The sequence below is a fragment of the Pangasianodon hypophthalmus genome, chromosome 19 (genome assembly GCF_027358585.1).
Source record: "Pangasianodon hypophthalmus isolate fPanHyp1 chromosome 19, fPanHyp1.pri, whole genome shotgun sequence".
NCBI lineage: Eukaryota > Metazoa > Chordata > Actinopteri > Siluriformes > Pangasiidae > Pangasianodon > Pangasianodon hypophthalmus.
Window position 1 is genome coordinate 13,398,644 of NC_069728.1, and position 6,000 is coordinate 13,404,643.

Below are 6,000 nucleotides of genomic sequence, written 5' to 3' on the forward strand. Positions count from 1 at the left end.
CTAAACCTGGGTTTGCATTTTTGAGCCCTGCTCTTAATGAAAATCCTCAGAGACAAAGATAAATAATAACTGTGCCAGTTGTGCCTCAAAAACCCACCTACATTAATCCACATGATGAACGGGAACAGCGCCACTGGTTTATATTATCAAAGCCATTAAATTTAAGAAAACCAAATTGTAGTCTGACATTAGCAGTGTGGGCGGCCAACATTTTGACAGTGTTAGCAACTGTCATACACACTCCTACAATGTGTTAGCTTTAAAGCAAAACAAAAGCACAGGAAAGTCACAGAAGAAGAAAGTGTAAACTGAAACAATACAGGGGAGCACAACACACTACAATCAGCTCCAGTTCCTCTTCTCCCAGAATTACCCGCATGTTTTTCTTGGGATTTAGACTTGGGATTCTAGTTATAGTCAAGAGAGAGAGAGAGAGAGAGAGAGAGAGAGAGAGAGAGAAGTGGAACCAGATACAGTTAAAATGACTGTGTCCTCATTATGGTGCATTACAACACCATTGGTAGGTTAATTATGGATATTGTACCTTTGACTGATCAGATGTTTATTTAACCAGCTCATACCAGCTGCAACAAAATGACTTGGCAAATGTTTGTGTATAAAGATTAATAAAGATGATAAAGATGAATGATTGCAGTTGGCACTGGAAAGGAAAAAGCAGTCACAGTTTTCTGGTGCTAAAAATTTTGCCAATTTGGATAAAGAGATCCTGATTTTGGGGGCACGGTGGCTTAGTGGTTAGCACGTTTGCCTTGTGGGTCAGGGGTTCGAATCTCGCCTCCGCATGTTCTCCCTGTGCTTCGGGGGTTTCCTCCCCAGTCCGTAGTGTGTGAATGTGTGTGATTGTGCCCTGCATTGAGTTGGCACCCCATCCAGCGAGTCCCCTGCCTTGTGCCCCGAGTCCCCTGGGATAGGGTCCAGGCTCCCCTGCGATCCTGTGTAGGATATGCAGTATGGAAAATGGATGGATGGATCCTGATATTTACGGGAGCAGTATGAATGGTAACAATTACTGCCAGAAAGAATATCTCATGATCTTGTGACAGTGCTTGACTTCCCTTAGTAAAGAGCTGAACATACAGTAAGATGCAATGCGATCTAACTGGTATTTTACACCCAATATTAAGCTTTATCAGGTTTTAGAGTATCTAACACATGCAATGTCAGGTGCCTCTGCAGTTCTGCTAAGAGGGTTTGCGATGGCTGTATTGTTGACAGACACTCACCAGACACTTTATTAGGAACACTATACTAGTACTAGGTAGGACCCTCACCCTTGCTCAAAGAACAGCCTCAATTCTTCATGGTATTCCTTCAAGGTTCTGGTCAATGTTGATATGATTGCATCACAACATTTCTGCAGATACAGCTGCACATTCGTGCTTCAAATCTCTGACTGTACCACATCCCAAAGGTGATCTTTTGGATTTATATCTGGTGACTGGGGAGGCTGTTATAGTACACTGTGCAGTCCCTGGTCTATTGCACTATTGCCATTGCACCAGCTCTTTTGTTTGTACTCTTGCTGACATTAGTGTCCTTCAACATATTACATGCTGCTGTCATTTATTTGTATTTTTGCACAAGGACAATCCTCTAATATACTGCACCAGCACTTCTATATTGTTGACTTATTCTGATATACATATGTACTGCACTGCATATAATGCTTCCACCATTCTTTTTTGGAATCATATCACCGATACTACTACTGTCATATCTACACTATATGGCCAAAAGTTTGTACACACCTGACCATCATGCCCATATGTGGACTTTCCCCAAACTGTTGCCACAAAGTTGGAAGCACACAATAGTATAGAATGTCTTTGTATGTTGTAGCATGATAATTTCCCTTCACTGGAACTAAGAGGCCTAAACATGTTCCAGCATGACAATGCTCCTGTACAGAACGCATGGTCCATGAAAACATCGTTTGCCAAGGTCGGAGTGGAAGAACTTCAGTGGCCTGCACAGAGCCCTGACCTCAACCCCAATGAACACCTTTGGGTTGAACTGGAACACTGACTGCACCCCAGGCCTACTCTCCCAACATCAGTGCCTGACCTCACTAATGCTCTTTTGTTTGTTGAATCTCCACAATTATGTTCCAAAATCTAGTGGAAAGCCTTCCCAGAAGAATGGAGATTACTATAACAGAAACGGGGGACTAAATCTGGAATCAGATATTCAAAAAGCACATATGGGTGTGCTGGTCAGGTGTCCACATACTTTTGGCCATATAGTGTATGGCTGAATCTGTGATTTTTGATGATGTTTAATGATTTTATGGTAGAGCAGCTCTAACAATCCTCTCACCAAAGTTTTGATTAGCCTATGAGTGGAGTTGGGTTGTGTCCTAAATGCAAAATAAATTATCAAAATTATAAAATTCAATTATAAAAGCCTTGTTATAATGAATTATATGCTTCCTAGCATTTGGAATGTTTTTTTTAATGCCAAAGGCATTAAAAAAGACATTTGAGATGCTGCAAAAATGTGTCAGAGAAGTGAATAACACCACTGATTTGCTCATACTGAGCCTTGGAAAGAATAAATTATTTTCCACCACATAAAAAAGAATCATCCCATTCATGGATGTTAAAGGTCACCTAACTGACTCATGGTGTTTAAAGCATCGCTTTATTTACTTAACTATTTTATTTAATTACCTATCCTCTAACAATCTTCTCAGTTCAGTCCTCCTCAAACTATCCACTTCAGTCCTCCTTTAAATGTCTACCAAATTCAGCACTTCTATAAGCATCTATCAAACCCAGCCATCCTGTAACCATCTACTAAACCCTTTAACTGTCTTCCAAATCAGGTCTTTCTCTGTCTACCAAACTCACACCTTCACGATCTACCATATTTATACCTTCTGAACCACTGATCAAAACCAGCCATCCTGTAACCATCTACCAATTTCATCCCCCCTCTAACCATTTAACAAATCCAGTCTTTGTCTAATCATCCACCAAATCAGACCTTCAGTATCTCCCAGAGTTAGAGCTTCTTTAACCGTTTAACAAAACCAATCTTTCTGTAATTGTCTACCAAATTCAACTCTCCTTTAACCATCTACCAGATTCAGCTAATTTTTGAACATCTCCCAGATTCAGCAATTCTCTACACATCTACCAAATTCAGCCTTTCTCTAAACATCTACCAAATTCAGTAATTCGCTACATATCTACCAACTTCACCAACTCTTTAAACATCTACCAAATTCAGTAAATCTCTAAACATCTACCAAATTCAGCAATTCTCTAAACATCTACCAAATTCAGCAATTCTCTACACATCTACCAAATTCAGCAATTCTCTACACATCTACCAAATTCAGCAATTCTCTATACATCTACCAACTTCACCAACTCTCTAAACATCTACCAAATTCAGTAATTCTCTACACATCTACCAACTTCAACAACTCTCTAAACATCTACCAAATTCAGCAATTCTCTACACATCTACCAACTTCACCAACTCTCTAAACATCTACCAAATTCAGCAATTCTCTACACATCTACCAACTTCACCAACTCTCTAAACATCTACCAAATTCAGTAATTCTCTACACATCTACCAACTTCAACAACTCTCTACACATCTACCAAATTCAGCAATTCTCTATACATCTACCAACTTCACCAACTCTCTAAACATCTACCAAATTCAGTAATTCTCTACACATCTACCAACTTCAACAACTCTCTAAACATCTACCAAATTCAGCAATTCTCTACACATCTACCAACTTCACCAACTCTCTAAACATCTACCAAATTCAGTAATTCTCTACACATCTACCACCTTCACCAACTCTCTAAACATCTACCAAATTCAGCAATTCTCTACACATCTACCAACTTCACCAACTCTCTAAACATCTACCAAATTCAGTAATTCTCTATACATCTACCAAATTCACCAACTCTCTAAACATCTACCAAATTCAGTAATTCTCTACACATCTACCAAATTCAGCAACTCTCTAAACATCTACCAAATTCAGCAATTCTCTATACATCTACCAACTTCACCAACTCTCTAAACATCTACCAAATTCAGCAATTCTCTATACATCTACCAAATTCACCAACTCTCTAAACATCTACCAAATTCAGTAATTCTCTACACATCTACCAAATTCAGCAATTCTCTACACATCTACCAAATTCAGCAATTCTCTATACATCTACCAACTTCACCAACTCTCTAAACATCTACCAAATTCAGTAATTCTACAACCATTTAGGAGATTTCACAAATTTGTAAACATCTGCCAAATCCAGTGTTTCTAACATCTACCAACATCAAATCTTCACTATATAAAAAGAATTCAACCATCTTTAACCATCTACCAAATTAATCAGTTCCCTAAACATTTACCAGATCCAGTCTTTCTCTAACCATTTCTCAATTTTCCCAATCATCTTATAATCTTCTGAAAATTCAGTCCCTCTTCAACTATCTACCACCGTTTAGTATTTTTGTGATATACATCACTTTTTAAAGACAGACCTGCTCAAGATCTCGAAGGACTTCAGAGTCATCAAGGGCTCCAGACTCAGAAATTACAACAAAACATAAAACATGGAGTCAGCAGATTGTAAATGTTTGTCTGGAGCTAGTGAAGCTGAGAAGTTTACTCTGAACAGAATCAAAACACCATCTAACCAGTAAAAACCCCAGAACCGTCCTAATGCCAGTGTATGAAATGTAAGCAGCACTGATACCAGACAGTAAACAGTGTTGGGTATTTTTACTTACTGTATCCATGCAAGAACTTGCAATAATGAGAATGCAAAAACGCACAGTATGTATCAGCAAGTGCCTATGACGCAACCATCTGGTCAGTTCCTGCCACTGTGGAGCAAAATCAATGCACAGCACAACCTCTAGTGTTGAATTAGCTGCCACTTAAAGCCAACACTTGAATTAATAGCCAGAGTGCTCACTGGGGTCCAGCAGGAAGTGCACACAGAAACACTATGAGTTTGTTTTTGAGCAATAGCACAGGCACGTTTCTATGTGTTGTTATAGACAATAAATATTCCTAATAAATCCTAATTAAATTCGGCGTGTCTTAATTCAAGCCTGCATGATTCAACTGTGTTCTCTGAGCAGGATTTAATCTAAGCTCTCCTCTGTAAAATGGGAGTGAATCACAGCCACGCATTTCTCCAATCAGAGCCAAACGCCGCTCTGTAAACATCCTGTTTAACGTGAATAACGCACCGCGCGCGCTATTTCACCATCCCGGTACCGACAGGCCGTTATGAGCTCGAGACTGGAGATCACCCAGCACATATTCCCTGCCAGAAAAACCGCACTGAAAGGCGCATTATTACCGAATCTTACTCACCGGTAGCGCGTGTATCTGATGATGCTCCGGTGAAGACAAACCGCAAAGCAGCTCGTGCATTCGCCGCCGCGCAAATGTGACCAAACAGCATCAGCACCAGCAGCAGCTCAGAGGAGGAGGAGGAGGAGGAGGAGGAGCGGGGACGCGCTGCGCGTGCTTTCCATCCACCGCTCCGCTCAAGTGCGCGCCGCCGGAAGTGCGCGCGCGCGTGCATGCAGAGCCTCCTAGACATTTTCACCTTTGCTCTGCTTTTAAGTGTTCCTTTTAAATCATCCTTGTTCACTTTGCCTATCCATTTTCTATTTTTCTATTAATTATTATTATTAGTAGTAGTAGTAGTAGTAGTAGTGTTAGCTGCATGAAGTGCCAATAAATCTGGCACCAGGAAACTGGAACTGAAGGAAATCAGGATATTATTGAGCTGATGAGGTAATAATCAGTTATAACACTTTTGAAGAAACCCACATTATGGATTAATTAAGGTCTTGTTGTTTGTTTAATAAAGCTCAAATTAGACAAATTAGACTGTACTAATTTACCATGCATTACTCTTTATTCATAACAGCATTTGTAACTACATAAATGTTTTGATTTATGTGAAAATGAATATT

The 6,000-nt window shown here is 39.8% G+C and overlaps 1 protein-coding gene across 2 annotated transcripts in view; it reads right to left on the bottom strand.

Moving 5' to 3' along the window:
- The window catches only part of fut8b (fucosyltransferase 8b (alpha (1,6) fucosyltransferase)), a 124,197-nt gene extending 118,667 nt beyond the window's left edge, over window positions 1-5,530 (bottom strand). For both annotated transcript variants that reach the window (XM_026923695.3, XM_026923694.3), the window contains exon 1: window positions 5,390-5,530. The gene's annotated coding sequence lies outside the window, so the exon portion shown is untranslated. The remainder of the gene's footprint in view (window positions 1-5,389) is intronic.
- Between the last annotated feature and the right edge of the window lie 470 nt (window positions 5,531-6,000).